The 21,656-nt window shown below is 37.0% G+C and overlaps 1 long non-coding RNA gene across 4 annotated transcripts in view; it reads right to left on the bottom strand.

Annotated features, from left to right (window-relative positions):
* Window positions 1-21,656, bottom strand: part of LOC115495574 (uncharacterized) — a 192,850-nt gene that overhangs the window by 145,501 nt on the left and 25,693 nt on the right. For all 4 annotated transcript variants that reach the window (XR_012056453.1, XR_012056454.1, XR_005980763.2 and 1 more), the window contains exon 2: window positions 17,628-17,732. This is a non-coding gene — a long non-coding RNA (uncharacterized lncRNA). The remainder of the gene's footprint in view (window positions 1-17,627; window positions 17,733-21,656) is intronic.

Raw genomic sequence — 21,656 nt, forward strand, 5'->3', positions numbered from 1 at the left:
AAGCATTTTTTTCCAAGTATCTTAGTGACCAAAAATTCATATCAAGTGCCTCAAGCACATGATATTTATGTGTAGCAAGGGTCTCCAGATACCATTTCCAAACCTTCCCTTGATAACAAAATACTGAGTACACTCAGTAGTTCTGTGTTATACCTATTTAATAATGATATGTCAGTAGAAACCACAAATGAAACACAGGCCCAGAAATGTTTTGCTTGGGGATATTTCTTCCAGTTCTAATTCAGCACTAAAATAATTACTGGATGTTTTAATTATCAAGATATACTCCTTATTGAGCAGAGTGATTGTAAATAAAAATATATTGTACATTTTATTATTTATTTTATAGATTAAGAAGGATTGTATCAAAGTACCAAGGTACCAAAGTATTGTATATTTCTCTTCTTAAATGAAGGAGGGAATTTTTCCTGTGAACATAACATAGAAAACCAACAATAGCTTCATCACTTCTCAAAGTCTCTGAGCTGGATCCCAACTTAGAAACCTTCATCCTCTTCCTATGAAGTCAACACTGAACAGTCCTGAATTTCTGCTTCTCTGAATCTATTTGAGCTCTCTGATTATTAACCTCTCTCTTATTAACCTCTCTACTCAAAATACTGTCCTTCAAAGCTTTCAGACCGCATAGTTTCAATACCCCAGGAGGTTTTTTTTGTTGCTATTTTAGTGGTCCTTTGCTATGTTTGGATGGGTTGTTTGTTGTTGGGGTTTTGAGGTGCTTTTTTGTTGTTTTGAGGTTTTTTTGTGCTGTTTGTTTGTTTGTTGTTAATTAGCCCCCTTGTTTTCTCAAATTTATCTAAAAGATTTCATTGCATTTGCTTTTGATATAGCTTAGAGTATTTTTAGCACTATATCATCATGGACAAAAGGGGCTAACAGAGACCTGAGGAGGAATTTCCTTGTGCAGTTCAAATGCATTACTTCTCGCTTCACCCACCATGTAAACAAATAACAGATTACACCCTCCTTATTCCAGTTTTGTAGGTTATGTCCTGAACTGTTTCCTTGGCTCTCTTCAGTGGGCTAGCAATCACTCAAGCAATGAGCTCATAGCTAATGGCTGAAAGCCTAATCCTTGCAGTTTACCCTTGCAGCTTCCAAACTGCAGCTTTGTTCATATGTTGGATTGGATGCTTGCTTTTTAGTAACAGCATGTGTGCTTTTTACTCAGTTTGTGATCTCTGTTATTTACTTTTTCTGCTTACCTTGCAATGCCCAAAGGTTTTCAGTCTTATATTTAGCAGCTGATTGTTTTCACCTAGATTTTTCCATGTAAAACAGTTAAAACCAAAAAAAGTTTCAGACATTGTCAGAGAAAGCCTACTCTCTAAACCCAAATATTTTCCAGAAGAAGACTGGAAATTGCTGTTTTTCTTACAATTCCTAAAATTAAATCCATCACTTATAAGTAAGCATAAATTACTTGATTTATTGAAAAAAAAATACTAAGAAAGTATTAAGGAGTCCACGATATATATGGCTCATCCAACCAGATTGAACAGACAAAATGCTAATCTGAGTCCCAGTTTCTTAATAGGGACTCAGTCTTGGTCACTATGGATATTATATCAGACACCCAAAGTGTCCACTCCTTGGTCAGAGGAAGTATCATGTGACTGTGACATCCACCTTGCCTTTACATGAAGCCACTTTCAGCAGTAATAAACAGTGTCAGTTGTTACAGAATTTTTTTATTGCCCAGACAGTTATTCTCTACCTCCCCTGTCATAAAAGCACAGCTCGGATGAAACATCCCTTGTGTCTGTTCTGGCTTAGAGACTACCTTTAGGACTAAATTGTGTTTATGAACTAGATTTTAATCTTAATTGCACCTCAAACTCAAAACAACCTCATGCGATTTCAGGGATGTCAGCATTCACAGCAGCAACAACATAGAAACCAAATCACTCCTCCCCTCCCCCAGGTGCAATCTGGCTGTGGCACTCTCAATTGTATTATCACTTCTGTTCTTGCCAAAAAAATGCCAAAAAATCTTTAAAAAAAAATCACAGACATTAATTCTCAGATATTTCCAGATGGAGTTTTGGCTCAACATCTGAAATATTTATTATCTGACCAAAAATATTCTCCTGTAAGGCAAACATTTTTTATTTTTCAATTATAAAGTCAACTATTGAAGAATTTTGGTTTTAATGTTATATGCTGTCACATGTTAATGGAGCAGACAATGTTTGAAATCAATCAACCTTACTGTGAAAATATATTCATTAGTACAGCTAAAGAAAGCACATCATCTTTAATTCAGAAGTTAATTTAAGTTTAAATTGGCATAATAGCTAGATAAAATATTTTAGGCCTTAGAGGATACTTCTTAATGGTAGGGGTAGTAAAGAAGGAATTTTTACAGCAATGGAACATTCCCTATAGTTTCTGGGTTTGCAGCATGGAAAAAGTAAAAATTATCAATTCAGTTTTGACAGGGTGCTTGCTACACATGCTCAAACTCTACTTTTCTAAATCTGATGTTTGGGTTGACCCAATATCAGCCACCCTGGGAACTGGAGAAGGCAATTCTGTTGACTTTTTTTCTCAGGAAACAGACTAACTGCTGAAAGCTCCAGGGACACCCTATTCTACTAGAAAACAAGTTCAACCTTGCTTGCAATGAATGAAATTAGAGTAAGAAAAGGCACAGAAAGTACTGGAGAAACAGGCAGTTACTCCAGGATCCTAAAGAACCCACAACCACATTAGCTGGGTTTATGTTTTTAGTGCAGAAAGGTCATAATCAGCTTTGCAGTTCTTTCCTATGGAAAAATGGTGTGTAAGGAAAGGAACTGTTCAGCAAAACATGTTAGAAAGAATGCTCACATGGCCCTGCCAGGTCACTTTGATGCACAATCACATCACTCTCATTTCTCAAGAAGGAGGAATTGTTGTCCGGTGAAATGCAACAAGAAAGGAGGCTTTTTACTAGTTACAAACTATTAAACCATAACAATTTATAAACTATAAGACTCTAACAAGCCCTTTTGGCAAAGCAACATCCTATCTACTTCACAGATAACAACTCATGTGAAGAGGAAATCCAGGAGAAATCTATCAACCAATAGATTAATCTCTGTGACCTTGTAGCACATTCCCAATAATTCTTCCAAAAACTGATCCTTCTTATCCCTGATTAATCACATTTCTCATAAACAGAGATAAAATAAGGGTGAAAGCTTGCCTTTCTGTTGACTTTGCGGGAATCCCAGGAAGTCAGAATAGATTTCCTTTAGAATGTGAAAACACTGATAAAATACTTACTTTATGCAATAAACATTTCTTAAAGAATATTAAACCAGCAAGCCACACTTTGATCCTTTAAAAGACAATAAATAGACCAACTGAGTAAAAGGGGAAAAAAAAAAACAGTTTTAATTACTCAGACAAGACATGACAAACATGACTGGAAATGAAAACAATCCTTAATTGAAACCTTTTTCCAAAGTAACTCCAGTTGTGGATTTTTTTAAAGAGCAAGCACTACTTGAACATCTCTTAAATAGATGTCAGGAAAATTATTCTGGGAAAGAATTTTAAATTCTGCAAGTTATCCTGTAATGACATTAGATTATCCTTCTATTTATGCTTAATAACCTGTAAGACAGTGGATAATTTACGCCAATGAAACCTCAGTGTGCCATAATTTCATTTGTAGTCCTTAGTGAGCCAATTACACAAATTCTTTCTTACTTTTTTTTAAACTGACAGTCTTTAATGCATATTGATCTGATGGTATACAGTCTATAAATCTGTCTCCCTTTAGAGAGAATGTGGAGAGAGAATGAAACAAAGTTTACAATTGACAAGACAAACTTGAGTAATTTAACCTAATCAATCTATCTAATCAAATGTCACTCACACTTACTGTCACTGTGAAGTATCTCCTGCATTTAATTAATGAGCAATATTAACAGTCACCCCAAAATCTCTGAGGATAAAAGGTAGGCCCCAGATTCAGACTAAAAATCCAAAGGACATACAACAACATAAATGTAAGTGTAGAATCAAAGAAAAATTATCACTCTGTTTCTTATGCACCTGTGAGGAGAAACCTTTCAGATACTACAAATTAAATTAAAATGAACAAGTACTACACGAGTTTGTGCATAACAGAGCTATGGGATTAATACAATTAGTGCTTCTTTCCTGATCCAAGCTGATTAAGACTAAAGATAATTATTCTCTCATGAATAGTTGACAACTTGCAGGAATACACTGTATTTTTATTGGATTACATCCTATTCATGTACCTACAATAGGCTGCAATTTACTGTCAGTGTCAGACTTGTGATCAAGGAATGAATGGGCAGGGAAAGTCAATTCCATTTTGTCAAAATATTAAGCTTGGGATTAAAAATAATGTGAAGATATATGTGCCACTTAATATGTTTGTCCTGTTATTTTTAAAACATTTCTTAGAAATTGACACTTCATATGCATTTAGAAAATTTGAAAGGAAATGTTCTCTACATTTTCTTTATGTCTCTGCTAGGCTGGATCACAAGTAGAAAGAGTGTATTCAGTAAGTATTTGAGTCAATTGTGAACTAAATTACTCAAAATAATTCTTGACATTATTCAAGTAGTGTTAAGTCTGAGTAATGACAGAGACCGGAAAGGACCTTGTTTTTAGCTGTCATGATCCATTACTACAGCATGTATCTTTCCAAGATGTTTAAGATTATGAACATCTTCTCTACAGCAGCTGCACTGGGCTTGGTTTGAGCCATTAGATATTTCCAGGATGTATTTTAACACAGCCAAAAGCCATTTCAGGCTCTCTCCAAAAAGTTCTAGGAAGTAATCTGAAAATATTTGAGCTGTTTGAATAACAGAGGGGCTTAGATTAGCTTTCAGGCAAAAGCAAAAGTTAACTAAAATACCTTAAAAAGCAGGTCCACGTATAGCAAAACAATCAATAATTTAGGATTCTTTAATTTAATTTGAGACTACATTTTCTCCAGCATGTTCAGAGTTTCAGGAGAAATTACTAACACACAAGTGTTTTCATTAGTAGCTTTTGTCCCGAGGCATTTCTGAGCTTGTGGTCTCACTGTTCATCCATTCCTCTTAGTGCCTTAATCTTTTCGAACTCTTTCACTATAGATAAAAAGTAGCTTATTAAAAATCATTGTACATCCATAAACATGGGCCATAATCTCCAGCAGCCTCAATAGGTACTACTTTATTTATAGGGGTCATGACTCCCCATCAGAGAAGACAGGTCAAATCAAAGGACCCAGTTCTGTCTTCAAATTTGTAATCTGTCCCTGAAATCAGCTTCAAGCATTTTGCTAAGAGGAATTCAAAGCATTGCACACCTTGTAATAATTACAGAATGACTCTACCAAATCATGAAATAGCAAAATCTCAAAATAAACAACTAAACCACCATAAGGAATAATATCAGCTCAGCTGCAGATATTTTTCTGCCCCATCCGGTGCTAGAGGAAGCAGGTTTCCTTTTCATGCTGAGTATATAGAGTTTTGACTCATATTACCAGGAAGGCTGAAAGGAGAGGCCTCCCCCAAGCTTCTGAACTCATCTGGTATCTACTCACACAAAGACATCAATGTTCTGAGAGAAATTAGCCCCTGGAATGTTTTTGTTTTCAAAACTGTGTTCTGAAAAGGCAGCGTTTGCCACACATCTGGAAAAAGTGCTCATAGGTTAAGGATGAAAATGGGAAAGTCTTGAGAAAATAAAACATGAAAAGGGGCAGACTGGGTGGGAAAACTGCTGCAGACTAAGTGACAGGATGAAAGGGAGCTATCCTATCAGGAGGATGTCTTGCAGAGAAGCTTACAAAGATAGCATTTTCTTCTGGGGCCTAGAGATGCTTCACTTGACATACTTCACTCCCCAGCAGAGTGGGAGGACAGCTAACTTGAGATTTTATAGGAAAGTGAAATCTTTGAGATATAAATACATAGAAAGGATCACAGAAATTTTGCACAGGGTTGGTTGGGTGTTTTGGGGTTTTTTTTTAAGACATCCTATTTTGCTAGAGAAGTGCCTTACTACATTCTGATTGTGGGGTATAATGGGTGGGAGAAAAGAAAGAAGATACAGAGACCTTAAGTGCCATTTTTCTCTGGCCTGCTTTTTTGTCTGTGGTCTTCCTAACTGTACTTAGTAGTAAAAGGTAGATATAAACAAACAATATGTGGGGTGTACTGTAGTACATAATATTCCCATAATCAGCAATGCACTGCCTGCTGCAGCCTTTTCTCCTGCCTATCACCAGACCTCAAGTCTGTACCTGAAGTTCAGCTGATAGTTATGAATGCCTTTACAGTCCTTGCAGTGCTTCCAAACAGTCAAATACACTTTACTAAGGGTGAAATTGAAGCTCATTTCTAGCAAACAAAATATTGCCACTGCTAGAAGAATCATCTGACTTAGATTTCCAATATGGACTTCACAATTGATTTCATATGATCTGACCATTCCCATCTGTAAAGACCTACACAGATCTTTCTGTTATTTCCGCACATACAGAAAAGTAAGACTAGGCAGTCAGCCAGTATTTGTATAAATATGATCTGTAATGAAGTGGAAGGGAAGAAACGTACTAATACTATATAAATACAAAACCAATAAGCTGTCTGGTAACGCATTAATTAATAACCATTAAGCTCAAGGGTATTTACTAGCTTGCAGATATTATGGTGATGCGGGGGAAAAAAATCATCCATGAACAGGACTGAAAATAAAGAAAAGGTCAGAAAAAAATCTCCTTCAATCACAATTATGCCAGACAAATCATCAACATATAAAAAGGATTCCAAGTGAAATGGTAAGTCTCAAGAACAGTTCTATCCATTCTTTGAAATTATAAATTTCACAATCAGGAAAATAATTTAAAGTATGTATCAATTTAATGTACAGAGAGAGAAAAAACAATGAAAGTGAAATCAAATGAATAAAGATTAGCGGTTGACCTACCAGTCAAAGACTCTTGACAACAGATTTTAAGGCCAGAGGTGAGTATTAGATTGTCTCCATGCTATAATCTAAGGATTTTAATTACTTATCATTGACAAAGAGCCTATGTCAATTATATAATTTCAGTAAAACATGCACTTGATTTGAAAGCAGCAAGATACAATCTACCACTTTTCTAAACAATTTGTTCTCATAGTATGTTTGAAAGTGCTGATTGGGATATCCATAGACTGACAACTTGGATTTCAGTCTACCATTTCAGAGTGTCAGTCAGACTATCTCTCCGTAATGATCAATAAATATAAAGGAGTTCATCTCTGTCCCACACCCAAAGCACCATTTCAAATGAAAAGATTGAATAAAACATGGAAAAGTCTCGAGACTTCAGCCTAAAAGTGAAAAGAAAAAGACAGAGGGGCAGAATTAAACAAAAACCTTCTCTCTGTTTTTCTTATTGGCTAGATAAGATACCTAATCTATTTTTTATAACCTGTGCCTACCCAAATTAGAGTCTTGACTGTTGAGAAGCCTAGTCCTGCTGTCCATCTCTCCAGGACACTGCACAAGAAATTAGTTTGTTTAATGTTTCAAAACTCAAGACATTGACCATACAAAGAAGAGGCACAGCAATATTGACTTTTAAACTCCTAGAGTTTTCACTTTCAGCATTTTAGTTCAATTTTTGCCTTTGCAGAGTACAGAAAAGTGTCTGTTGGTATGGATGCCATACTGCCTGGTGTCCCTTTTAATATTGTCATTTATAAATACATAGTAACACCTGATAAACCCCTGTTAGTCACCGTGACCTTGGTAACATTCCATGACAGATATTTCCAGACAATGTCATTATATGCACATTTTTAGCTTATCAAAGCAAGTATATGTTTTTCTATATACTTCTTGAAACTTAGAAAAGAACACACCAGAAGTGTAAGTTTTCTGGAAACTTTCTGGTCAACATGTACATGTTCTCTTTACATTACATTTCACACAGCTTTAGAAAATGTTATGTGCTTATTGAATAGCTTTTAATCTGAAATTTCTCATACTATGCAGTGTCATTGTTCAAAATAAGTGGTAATATCAGTTTATTTATTCTTGTTTTGGAAACAAAAAAATCATTTTTAAAAGAGGGGAGAAAAAATATCTAAGCATGAATGAAGGAGAGGGTGATGCACAAAATACATGGGGAGGTGAGGGATGAATGAGAATAGTTGATATTAGCTAATCTTGTATTCAGCCATATGTTCACTCTAAAAATCAAGGAGCTGTGAAAAACACTTGAACTGCATTGCATATATGTCACATGTATGTGTTCATGTTAAGGCTCCTTCAAACATAAATCTCCTACTTTACCTAAGAAGGGAAACGTAACTGAGACATTTTACAGAGAGGAATTCTGTTTTGAGCTGTCTTCCCTTGATAATTTTATTTGTTTCACAGATTTAGTCAAAACCCAGATGGCAGATGAGGACAATGTACATTAAAATCTTTCCTTGTACAAAAAAAATCTTTCCTTGTAAATATTGCTAGCAGAGATTGAACAGCTGATAATCCAGAGAAAACGACCATTTCCTTCAGTCTAATTCCAGTCTGAACAATATGTTCACTGGTTCACTGTGAACTATGAAAACCTGAGATATTCCTTATTTCACATGCAGAATAGCTTTTGCAAAATGAAAACTAGCATCTGTTAGTGGTTTTAAACCTGCACTAATAAGTAAACCTCAAATATTTTCCTCATCTGTGTTGGACTAGTGTAGCATATTTCACTTTAACCAAGTGTATCAAGCGGATAAATTAATCTCTTTTTCAAGCTACCACAGAAAAATGCAAAGGACTTAAATCCATCCCTAGCTTTATCTGCACTAAGGTGCAATGTATTCTGGTGATTGACTCAAATGCTCATTCAGTATTAGTAGAGATTTAGACACAGCAGGACTGACAAAAACAAGGCTAGCCTGTTCTGAGGCATACATATTCACTCCACCTCCTTTTCACTGCTGTGAAGGCAGAAATTGGATTAAAGTCAATCCATCCTGAACCTCCAGCAAAAATATTTGTCCCCCGGCTGGCATAAATGGAACATAGCTCTTAATCATCTGTTTCTCGTCTCTGTTATAGGAACTGGTTAAGAGCACAGCCCAAAGCTTTAATTACCTCCTAAATGTACAAACCATTTTAGAGACCAACAGAAAAACTGGAATTATTGAAACTCTTCCATGTCGTAGGCCAGGGCCTTAACTTATATGGGGTTGAGTTGCAGAAGGGCCGAACCCCATCTGCCCCTGAAACTGGGCAAAAAAAAAGCTTTTGCTGAGTGCCTTGATAATTGGGTCACTGCATTGTAAGTTATCATGTAATCCTTGATTATTTAAGAAAAATAATTCTTCCTTTCCTGCTCAAGACTAAAGTGATGCACTAAACAGTGGTCCGAAGGAAAAAATTTCCCAGAACATATGCCTGTCTTCCAGAGCACTGCATGGGGATCAAATGACATATATTCACTGCACCTCAGGGAACAGCAAGGACCACTGGCCTCTTAGCAGCTGAGTGCAAAGGGAAGCAGGAGCCTCACAGAACAGACAGAACAAGCACTGGCAACAGGAACCACCAGTATGACAAGGAGAAAGCACAGTCAGTGACAAAAAACACTTGGGACAGAGAGAGGGCTAGAGACAACACAACGCCCCTAAACAAGGAGTCAAACAGGACTGACACGTTCACATCAGAAAAAGACTAAATTCACAAACCTGAGCTTAAATGAGACCATTTCAGGGGTGAATGCCTCAGAGGAGACAGGTCAGGGCTAGTAAAGCCTATTAACATGCTCTGGGCTCTACCACTCTAAGATATTGTTGCTGCCTTTTGCTGCAGTGAGAAGGAAAGGATTTTGGAAAAAAACTCAAAAACAAATAAATCAAAAAAACTCATTTCTGTGTCTGTTTCCTCTAAAGTTTAAAGCTTTGTATTGTTCATCTTGTGTCTGCTGAGGACACAAGTTCTATAGCTCTTAGAGAAATTAAAAGAAAAACACAGACTTAGCCATTTAAAAAAGAAAAACTCAAATGAAAATAGTCCTGCAGGTCATCTTCCTAATGCCTAAATTATTTGAAGAGTGTATATCAAAGCTAACAGAATTTTCTCCTTTAGTTAGCTGTGAACTGTAGTTTTAGGTAGAAGTCTGAAAATGTCAAAACATTTTATATTTAGTCTATACAAGTGTAGATTCAATGGCATGTATGGTGAAAATATTTCTTAATTTCTTTCTATAACATCTGCATGCACAGCAGCTTTTCCTCTACTTGGATTTTTTTGACAATTAATTCCCAGTGGGAATAGTTTAACTGGCGATAACATCAATTGGAATGGCATTGTTGTCAAGGGTTCAGGAGCTTACAGTCTCATTTTATGTCTGACTGGGTATGAGCAGTCTCAGGTTACAGTTTAACTGTAGTTATGGACTGTAGAGCTTCAGTTTTTTAAGCATGAGTTCAGGCCATCACTAATTTTTCCAGCACCATCATTGTTACAAGGGATTCTTGGAAGACCATGTAGAACATTAGACAGTTCCCCACACTGTCAAGATGACAAACATTATCATAGGTGCTAAAAGCTGTTTCAGGTGTGTTTTGGTTTTGATGTGTTTTCCTCTTCTAACACTTCATTTATAGCCCAGATCAAATTAGAAATACTGGCCACATAACACTCCATTTATAACCCAGATCAAATTAGAAATATTGGCTACAACCCATGTTTGAAATCAAAGAAACAAATACAATGATTATGCCTTTTAAAGGAGGGATCTGGGCATAGTACTGTGTTCTCCTCTTCATGAAAAACAGCCAAATGATGCCAGATACCTGGCAATGGATCTGTAAGAGAGATTGATTGCCAGGGAGAGATGGTAAAGGTGCCTGCCAGCTTCCATAATGTGGCAGGCACCTCTGCCACCTCTTCATAACTAGTTTCTTGGATGGTACTGAAGTAGAAAAAAGCAAAATTATATTTGCCATCTTTACTTTGAGGATTTTGAGGTACCCAAAGAACTAGTTTCTGTTGTAGCCATTCTTTGAATAACAAGAAAATTTCTGCCACTTTCTCACTTGGTTCAGACTGGTTACACTCTGGCATTAAAGTATCACAGAATCAGAATTCTAAGCTAGGAAGGGACTCACAAGAATCAGTGAAGTCTAACTCCTGCATGGGACAGTCCAAAGAATCACACTATGTGACTGAGAACATTGTTCAAATGCTTTTTAAGATTTGTCACTCTTCGTGCTGTGACCGCTTCCCTGGGGAACTCATTCCAGTGCCCGGCCACCATCTGGGTGAAGATATATTTTGGGTATCTTCTGGGTAAAGATATCTTTTCCTGATATCCAAACTAAACCTCACCTGACACAAGCTAAGCCCATTCCCTCACATCCTGTCACTGGTCAGTGTCTGCCTCTCCTCTTCCCCTCTGCTGGAAGTTGTAACTGCAGTGAGGTTTTCTCTTCTCCAGCCTGAACAGACCAAGTGACCTCAGCTGCTCCTCATGAGGATTCCCCTCCAAAGCCTTCCTCATCGTTCTCCTCTGAATGCTCTCTAACAGTTCAATGTCTTTCTTACATTGAGGTGCCAAAAACTGCACACAGCGTTCAGGGTGAGGCTGCCCCAGTGCAGAGCAGAGGGGGACAATCCCCTCCCTTGCCTGGCTGGCAGTGCTGTGTCTGGTGTCCCTCAGGACACGCTTGACCCTCCTGGCTGCCAGGACACTGCAGACTCATGTTCAGCTTTCCACTGACCAGATCCTCCAGGTCCCTTTCTGCAGTGCTGCTCTCCAGCCTCTCCCTCCCCAGCCTGTCATGCATCCAGGGTGCCCCACTGCAGGTGCAGAATCTGTCACTTGTCTTTGTTAAGCTTCATACATTTGGCAATTGCCCAAACCTCTGATTTATTGAAATCTCTTTGCAGGGCCTCTCTTTAAGAAAGTTAGCAGCTCCTCCTAATTTTATATCATCTACAAAGTTGCTTAGTACCCCTTTGAGTCCTGCATTCAATTTGTTAATGAAGATATTGAAGAGAGCTGGGCCTAAGAGGGAGGCCTGTAGAGCCTCACTAGTGCCTGGATGGCAGCAGCACCATTCAGTGTAACCCTCAGCACTCGACCCATGAGCCACTTGCTCACCCATCACATGATGTTTTTGTGCAGATGAAGGCTGGACATTTTGTCCAGGAGGATATAATGAGAAACAATATCAAAAGCTTTGCTGAAATTCAAAAGTGCATCAACTGGCTTCCCTCAATCAGCTAGGTGGGTTACTTTGTCATAAAAGGAAATCATGTTTGATAAGCAGGGCTTTCCCCTCATGAAGCCATCCTGACTGATGACAGTATTGTCCTTCAGGCATTTTTCAATACCCCCCGGAATAATAGTCATAACTTTACCAGGCGCTGAGGTGAGACTAACAGGCCTGTAAAATTTAAACCCATCTGAGTTTTTCCTCTGCTGTGCACTATGAATCAGAAGTCATAGACGCTTCAAAATATTTCGCATTATCAGAGAGAAACATAAAGGCTGCAATTTGAAGGAAATGTAAATATAATTATTGATTATCTTTATTCACATAGAATTTTCTGTTAATAATGAGATAACAAAAATAAGGACAGAGCAATGAAAAAAAAAAAAAAAAGTAACAAGATAGGAATATCCTTTCAATTTCTAAGGAACTTCCCTTCCCTTCCCTTCCCTTCCCTTCCCTTCCCTTCCCTTCCCTTCCCTTCCCTTCCCTTCCCTTCCCTTCCCTTCCCTTCCCTTCCCTTCCCTTCCCTTCCCTTCCCTTCCCTTCCCTTCCCTTCCCTTCCCTTCCCTTCCCTTCCCTTCCCTTCCCTTCCCTTCCCTTCCCTTCCCTTCCCTTCCCTTCCCTTCCCTTCCCTTCCCTTCCCTTCCCTTCCCTTCCCTTCCCTTCCCTTCCCTTCCCTTCCCTTCCCTTCCCTTCCCTTCCCTTCCCTTCCCTTCCCTTCCCTTCCCTTCCCTTCCCTTCCCTTCCCTTCCCTTCCCTTCCCTTCCCTTCCCTTCCCTTCCCTTCCCTTCCCTTCCCTTCCCTTCCCTTCCCTTCCCTTCCCTTCCCTTCCCTTCCTTTAGGACGTGACAGAATTCTCAGACTTCTCCTGTACATACTTTTGCCCTCCTAAGAAAGCTGCAATTCATAAAATGTAGTATGACTCCAGAAATTGTTAGGACAACTAGCAGATGTCATAAAATCTTGAGAGTCACTGGATTCATGACAATTCAAGTAGCTGATAGGGAAAGATTTTCCTGCCTAAGGAGAAAATGGTATAGGGATTGTGTGACATGATGTCCAGCATGTTGGTTGGCAGTTCCACTTCAAAGGAACGAGGCTTGAATCAAATAAAGCAAAGACCCATTTGATTCTTAAATGAACTGACAAAAATTTGTCTTGCCTTGAAGATCATCTTAACAGTATTCCTAATTTTTTTTTAATATACTGCATTCATACCACTTTCATGTTACTTTTATGAAACACAAGAGATAAACTTGTTTTATTGCTCTTCAGAAGTACTTTTGTGTCCAATTAATTTGGTACCACACTTTGCTTTAATTAGCCTGGAAATCTGCATCATAGTTAATTACACTGTACACCATTCAAGAGCCTGGAAATAATTAAACATGTTTTCATTACTCAATTGGCCTGGAAAAAGTATATACATTTCAAGCACTAGTCCTGAAATGCTCTTTCAGATTCTGGCAGTCTCTTACAACAAAACTTTCAAAAAAGCCTGAGTATGTTGCTGGAAATACACAGCAACAGTCAGAACAATGAGCCATATGATGTAATGTAAAATTTACTCTTTCCTTAACAGAACCATATATCCCTGTGGAACATCAAAGAAAGAAAAAACCCAAGAGACTGTGTGAAAAATATAAATTTAATAGCTATGATTTATACTTAGCATAAACAATAGTCTATAAGCAGTGAAGTTAATTGAAACGATAAACACAGAAAGCTTTGAAAATCAAACCAGCAATTTTTCTTTTCAGATTTGTAATTAAGTAATTAAAGTAATTAATTTGTAATTAAGATAAGTAATTAAAATGCAACAGTTTTACTACAAAATAGTTCACTGTGATATCTGAACAGGAGATTATCTTTGTTAAACAACTTCATTTTTTGATAGTCCTGCCCTAAATGTCCTCTGACTCAGTTGGAGTTTTATTTTTACCACGGGCCTGTGTCTGCAAAGGATTTAGGTGAGTAAACAATGGGTGCACAGGTTCCTTTGCAGGGAGCATTCAGGCAGCCACAGCCCCCCCAGCAGCACACTAAAAGGCAATCATGGGGGCTGGAGCCACTCAGTGTTCCCCAGCGCAGCAATCACTGGATAATAATTAGCCAAGAGGGAGACTCTGTGGTCAGGAACATGCCAGAAATGTCACTCGCACCTATGTCCCAGTGGCATGTACCTGCCATATCTCACCTCCAGCCCTGAGCATCCTCCTGGAGGGAAAAGCAGTTTGCTACTTTCTCTGAATCACAGAAAGGATAAGGTTGGGAGGGACCATGGTGGGATCATCTGGTCCAACCACACTTTCTTTACACTGAGCTGGGCAGATTTCAGGTTTTACTTCAAAAATAACCCACAGAACCAGGTCACCACTGTGGAAGTGTAAGCTTTTCAGACTGGACAGCCAGTTCTGTCCTGAATTGCCCGAGGTGTATACCTACAACTTCCTCAGCTGGTCTGATCACCTCTACTGCAGGTGCACCAAGCATTGGACACTTTGAGAGAGCCTTTTGCAGAATTATGACTCTTTTACATGAAATCTGAATCAACCAATAAAGACCTTTTAGCAAATCAACCCTTAGAGCTGTGGAGGGGCTGGAAGTTCCATTTTGGAAAAAAAAATTCAATGTATAACAAATCTTCCAGATTCCAAACCCTCCAGGAAGGTAAGTTTTAATAGGGCTGACATCAGGGAAGGAAAATTCCTGTGGTTGGTTAAACTTTTAAAGTGTTGTAATTTACAGAGTGTGGAAAATAACCCAAAATAGAAATTGAAAATGCAGGCAGTAAAATCAACAGCAAAACTTAATTGTTATAAAAATGGTAAAATGAGATTTTTTTAGCATTATGGTGGTATTTTTCTCCCTCAAATGAAATTTTGCAAATTACATTCCATATAAAAAAAAAATGCAGTTTTGGAAGAATCATTAATTTCACCCAAATATGATCCCCTCAAGGGATTTCTTAGCTCTTTCAAGAGAATAATTCTGAATAGACACAAAATTTACATTTAAGCCTGAATTTTTTCAGAGCATTTAGAAAGGTTATCAGGTGAAACAGAGAACTAGAAGAAAAGCTCTTTCTTCATAATGGATTTCAAGCTAGTTATAAAACCTATGCTCTGCAATAGTTTGGGAGACCAGGAGATATTCTTACTGTGAGCATCAGCAGGGAATAATTTGTTTCAGCTTGCCTTTACAAATGAAGCAAATCAGATACAAAATTTTTTGCTCATGGATTTGCAAATTTGAACTAAGCCATTCCTTTTTTGAAGCTATGACAAATGAAATCTGACCATCTTATAAAATATTTTTCTCTTTAAAAACATTACTTTTATGATCTGACTTTTTCTCATGACTTGACAGCTGTATTAAACAAAGAGAAATTTAAACCTGAAGCAAATATGCCTTCATTGTTGCAATTTAAACTTCAACCAGTAACAAATTCAAATGTCAACAAAGAAATGTATTCAACCTAAAACAATATCAAGATTAGAAGAGGCATTTTTTTCTGTTCATTATGTTAATTTAAATTTCTAAGCGTGATTGTTTCAAATTATTGTCTTACACAAATTTAACATATTTTTACTTAATTGAAGCCATTCATGAACCACCAAACTCTTTTTTGAAATTATGCAGGGAGGAAAAAAGTTTTAAGTAAATTTTTGTTCCTATTTTACTGCAACGAGAGTGAAGCTGTGTAAAAGCCTCCTAAACCAAACCAAACAAGTTTTGGTCAGTATGTAGTCCTGCCTTAAGGATGATACCTTTATCTGTGAATACTTTTGTTTATTTCTGCAGTTGAAATACACATCTGTGGTGAATAGGTACATAATACCCAGAATCTAACTGAAAAGCCCACTGAATTTGTTACCGCTCTTTTCATCGACCTCAAGGGTCAAGCAGTCTGATACCCTAACCTGTTGATATGCAACTGTGTTTGCTTTCACATGCCCATTTATAGCTATGGGAACATGCCACAGATTGTGGAGAAGCTGCTTTCCTTTTAAATGGAATAAGTAACAGCTACATACAAACTCATTTATATGTACTGGATATATATCAGCTGCTATTTCCCTGCCCATTGATATATAGCAGAATTAATAGAAAAAATAGAGGTGATAGTATCATTGTAGATTTTCTATCTCAATTATGATGGTGTGATTTATGATAGCAAAACCATAAATATGATATCTGGTGATTTCCTCTTAAAACAGTAACTTAACTTGAAAGCAATGCTAGATGAGCTAGGTATAATAAAAATCACTCCACTGCACTGGTTTCTGTCATATTATATTTTAAAAAGCCGCCATGTGACAAGAAAAATAAAAGGCTATCTAATTGCTCCTTCACTGAAGGCACTTAGTAAAACTGCGTCTTCCTGACCTAGTCCAGTAATGTCAAGCACAGCTGATTGGCAACTTTACTGAATGTCCACATTTCCCTTAATGAAAGGAAGATGAGGGCAACTGAACATCATATGAATATATTCTAGTTCAGCAGCTCTATGCAAAGTTGAAAACTTCAGGAAGGAGAGGCTCATACTTTGACCTCAGACGGCAGGTCAGAAATTTTTACCCACCTTTAAAGAGTCTATGAAACAAAGGAAACATCTGACACAAAGTCCTAGGTAAACAACAAAACTTTAACACTTCAGCCTTAAAAGAGTATTTTTCAACACTTATTTTACTCTTAAATGTAAATAACAATCACATAAAATTCCATCTCTTTTTTGCTCTGTATGAGGTTTAAGCTAACAGACTTCCATCTGCTGGGAGCCTGAATAGAGTGTTATTTATTTCAAGTAGTTTGGAGGATGAGAGGCTGCTGAACTGAGGCCTCTGCCACAGCAAAAGGTGATGTTGGTGTTGTGACAAGTAATACAGTAGCAGCAATTTAATGGAGCATTTCCTTCTGTACATTAGTTAAAAATTAATTTAGAACCTGGGAGCCTGATTCTAATTTCAAGGAAATCAATGTTTAAACACCCACTGAATTGTACAAGTGAGAGATAAACTTCCAAATTATTGACTGCTGCTGCTTATGTCATCTGTTTGCAGTTCAGGTGTCTGGTTTCTTAAGGGATTTTAGCAAGATTCAAAGCCTTTCCTTATCTCAAGCACTGAGCAATCTCAGACAGACTCAGACATAATCTGTACCACAGAAAGACCAGTCTGACAAGCCAATGCAATGCATCACTCCCATGACATTTTGAATTTTAGAGCACACGGAATTACACTAAATAGCTGACGCTTCACCTTTGCTCTCCCAGCTGTTCAGAGCAAGCAGATCCAGTTCCAACTGTACTAGATAATCACTTCCATAGCTTCTCCATAGTATTAACAGAAGGAATCTTACCTAGACACATAGCCAAGGCTCCGACTTCTCCGTCCTCTCTCAGTCTGCTGGTCTTTCAGGACCTCTGTATTTCAGTAGCATGATCACAGACATGATTGCTTAAGGCTAGGAAAAATCAAGATTTTGTAGGAAGAGAAAATATTTATCATTGGAATGAATAATAGTCCAGGTTTCTGAGACAGAAAGGAAAAGGTTTCTTTTTAAAGAAAAAAAAAGAAAAAAAGCCCCAGTTTCTGTGTAACATTTGTCTGCTTTTTCCAACTGCAGTTGGTTTAGCTTCAGATAGTTCAACAAAATTGCTTCTCCTTAGGGGTGGATGGTCACACCTATGTAACATCCAGATTTTTCAAAACAAAAGTAGCAATATTAGCATAAATATGAACTATTGCAGCTAGGACTTTCTAGATATAATGTGAAATCAAATTTGCAGAAAAAGCACTATCTTTAGAGGCAATAAAGTCAATTTTATATCTTACATTCTGAAGATTTTTGCTTTAATTTTTTTCTTATTTATTTCCTTTTGGTGTGATAGGATTAGATGTGCCCCTGTTTAATCGATCAGGGTAGTTCTGTATCAATCACCAGAAAAGACAGGCCTATGCTTACTAAGACTTTGAAGGAGATTAGATAATTAACTGCAAAGAGTGAGCAGATGAGATAATAAGGAGATAATAAGGAGAATAACAAAATAATCCCAAAATAAAATGTCACAAAAACAATAGGAAGGGATTCTCTAATTTTTTTCAATGGAGTTGGTCCAAATCTCATAATAAAATTTTAAACACAGTCCGGTATAAAATAAGCCTAACTTTTGTATTATCTTATTCTGCCTGTTTTACTACTTTAGCTGCTATATTTTTTTGTGTAATTATATGCTTAAGTATCCTCACCAGCAATATGTTCTTACATGTAATGACTGCAAATAGATATGAATAGATGTGGGAGGAAAATGAGATTTTCTGTTTTGTAAATAGGTTTTTTTAACCTTAATTCACTGAAACCTGGCAAACATTTTTCTGACAATCAAAATATTTAGTTTTGTTAAATTTTGGATGTTTGTTCAGGTTTTTTGAACTCCAGAAGAAAGGTAATGTTTTGTGGTAGAACAAAACTTACATGTAGTTTTTTGCTTTCAGGATTGATCAAGGGAAATGGAAGAAGAGTAGTTTCTCTACTGAACAGTATAAAAACACAGCAAAATTCATTAAAGATCTACTTTCCTAGTACAACCTAACAGCTTCTCTGATCTGAAATTCATGTTTTTTCCTGAATAGCAGGTTTTAAGTTATATTTATTAGCCTTTCAATTATTATTCTTCTTTGAATATGCTAGATGAGTTTAAAAATTTATTTAATTTTTTGGCATTGGTGAATACTTTAGCAACAAGTTACACAGATTAATACCTTTTTTGTGTAGCAAAAAACCATAACATATTTTTGGTTTAAGCCTACTATATGAAAACATCATTTGATTTCCATTGTTTCCAGTATTTAGAGAAGCAGTGAATAGTCATTGCATATAAACATGTCTTCCCCAGGCAAATAATGCTGCTTCAGATCTTTGTAATTCCCCCCTTGTTTGTGTTTTCTGTCTTGTATAATCTTCATATATTTGTATGTACTTAATATAAAACCAATTTGTTTCCTTAATCAGCCTTCTCTCCTTTCAATTCACTTTGCCTTTTTTACTATATCCCATTTTAGCTTAAAATGATCAGAAATTAATTAAATGTTGAATCTATGGGATCTTAAACAACATGTTAATATGGTAATATAATTATATTTTCCTTTCCATGTTCAGTCCCTTTCCTAATACTTCCTAGCACTCAAATGATTTACATTTTTTGGGTTTTTTTAATATCTGAACTTAATAAGATTAAATATATAGATATATATAAATATAAGATTAATAAGATTAAATATAAATATAAAGGAGACTTATAAACAATCTCCTTTGCTTTCTAGGAAAGAGACGAGGGAAAAAAGATAAAAATAAAATATTTAAAAATATTTAACTCTACAAGTTCTCAAAGTAAAAAAAAAAAAACAGTTTTGTCAAATTAGAATCTTGCTATAAACTGAGTAATCTAAATAAATGCAAACAATAAACAAGTACTATATTTAGTTAATTTATTTAAAATAGTTGAAAAACACTGTCTAAAATGCTGTGTGTAGAATCCCTTCCTCACACTGGCATTTTCAGGCTGACTTTTCCTATCAATATTGTATTTGGATATATTTTTTCAGTTCTCATAGGAAGTTACTGTAAACGCTAAACAAGAAAAAAAGCCTTTTGTGGACTCCAATCTCTCATTTTGGAGACTGTAGCTAGCTGAATTAGCTCGTGCCAGCACTCCCATGTCTTTGCTGGGAACAAAGTCTCACACTCCCTGGCTCTCTGGAGTGCCTACCTGGCTTCTGTTCTGCCTTTCCCCACCATGGAATTTGCACCACCAGCCGAGCACAGGGGAGCATCACCTAGGAAGGATATCAAAGGTGCTCACATCACCCCCACACACAGCCCAACCCTGCCTTCCTGGCCATTTGCCTCTCCACACCCAAAAGCAAGAAGAAAACAGTGACTCTCTTGACTAATCACAAAAGTGACTCCTCTTTTTGAAATAACTGATGGTTTTAAAAGGATTTTTTTTCCTTCAAAGTCTCACTCTGAACACTCTGACTTTGTGAATCCTATTTGCATGAGTGATATTTAAAAAGAACTGCAAATTGCCTTTCCATTCTTATTTGGACCACATATTTAGATGAAAATAATAATAATATTTTTCTAAAAATAGAGAGAAATTAATTAGGTGACACTCAAGAGTTTTACCAAGTCTTCAGTGATCTGTAGAAAGTTAAATATTTGTATTCCAAAGTAAATTCCACAGCACATTCATCACCAGTGTTCAGCTCTATGAGATAAAATTTAGCTGTGGGAGCACAAGGCAGAAGTCAGGGCTCTGACATGACATTGAAAAATACAGGTGCTGAATCTCCTACTGACCTAGAAAATGTCACTTTAAGTCCTTCCCCTACCAGATTTAAATAGACAGCAATTACTGTTACCTCTATCAAAAGGAGCTTGTGGAAATCATGTTTTACCTGGCTAATATGAGGGTGTGCAAAGGAAATGGATTTGTACTATTGTTTTTTCCCAGCCTTGGGATGTTTACTCATGTACGGTGATATGACAGGGAGAACAAATTTGGTAAATGCTCATCTGCAATAGTTATTATGATTATTATCTCTGCAGCAAGTAAAGAGCACATTTTAATGCAAAGTGAAATGGGACTGACTGGATTTTCGTTTTAACCTAGTAGCACAAACTGAAATTGCTGGTACAGGTGCTGACTTTGGGCTTGACAGCTGCTTCCCTGTTCCTTCCACCGTATCACAGCCAGCATGCACAGACCCTTTTCCAGTGAAAGGGCCAGATACAGCTACTTTGCTATCATCCCCTTGGAGAGGGTCTCTGCTCCTGCTGGCCACCTAAAGGAAGGACAGATCTGTACACACACACACACACACACACACACACAGCTGCTGAAGACAGAGTATGTTTGAGTTCTGGGGAGACTGAAATAGATATTTCCCTTGCACTGTAAGGGTTACCCAGTAAAGGTAAAAGATGTTTTACCTCCATGATCTTTCTGAGAGGAAAATTTCTAAAATCAGTGAATCGAGGTCTTAATGGAACAAACTGGCTTTAGTTTGTGTTTATCCTAAAGCCTTAGCATGCTGTTGCAGCAGCATAAAAGACTATGAAATTCAAATAGGTTATATTTACAGCCACTGTAAGGCCTCTTTACAGTGTGCAAGTGATAGAAACGAAGCAGGTATGCCTGCAAAGTACTTTGAAGGGAGCCTTCTTTTATAAACTGGAAAGCATCCTAATCTTTCAACTCACTGTCTCAAGAAGGTTTTTTTTCAGCCTTTTCTCCTTTTGTTGTGAGGAAAGATTTGGCTGCAATCACTTTACACTTATGGCTGACAAGAATATATGGCACTGCCATCCATGACAGTATCCTTA

Source organism: Taeniopygia guttata, chromosome 5, assembly GCF_048771995.1.
Source record: "Taeniopygia guttata chromosome 5, bTaeGut7.mat, whole genome shotgun sequence".
Lineage (NCBI taxonomy): Eukaryota > Metazoa > Chordata > Aves > Passeriformes > Estrildidae > Taeniopygia > Taeniopygia guttata.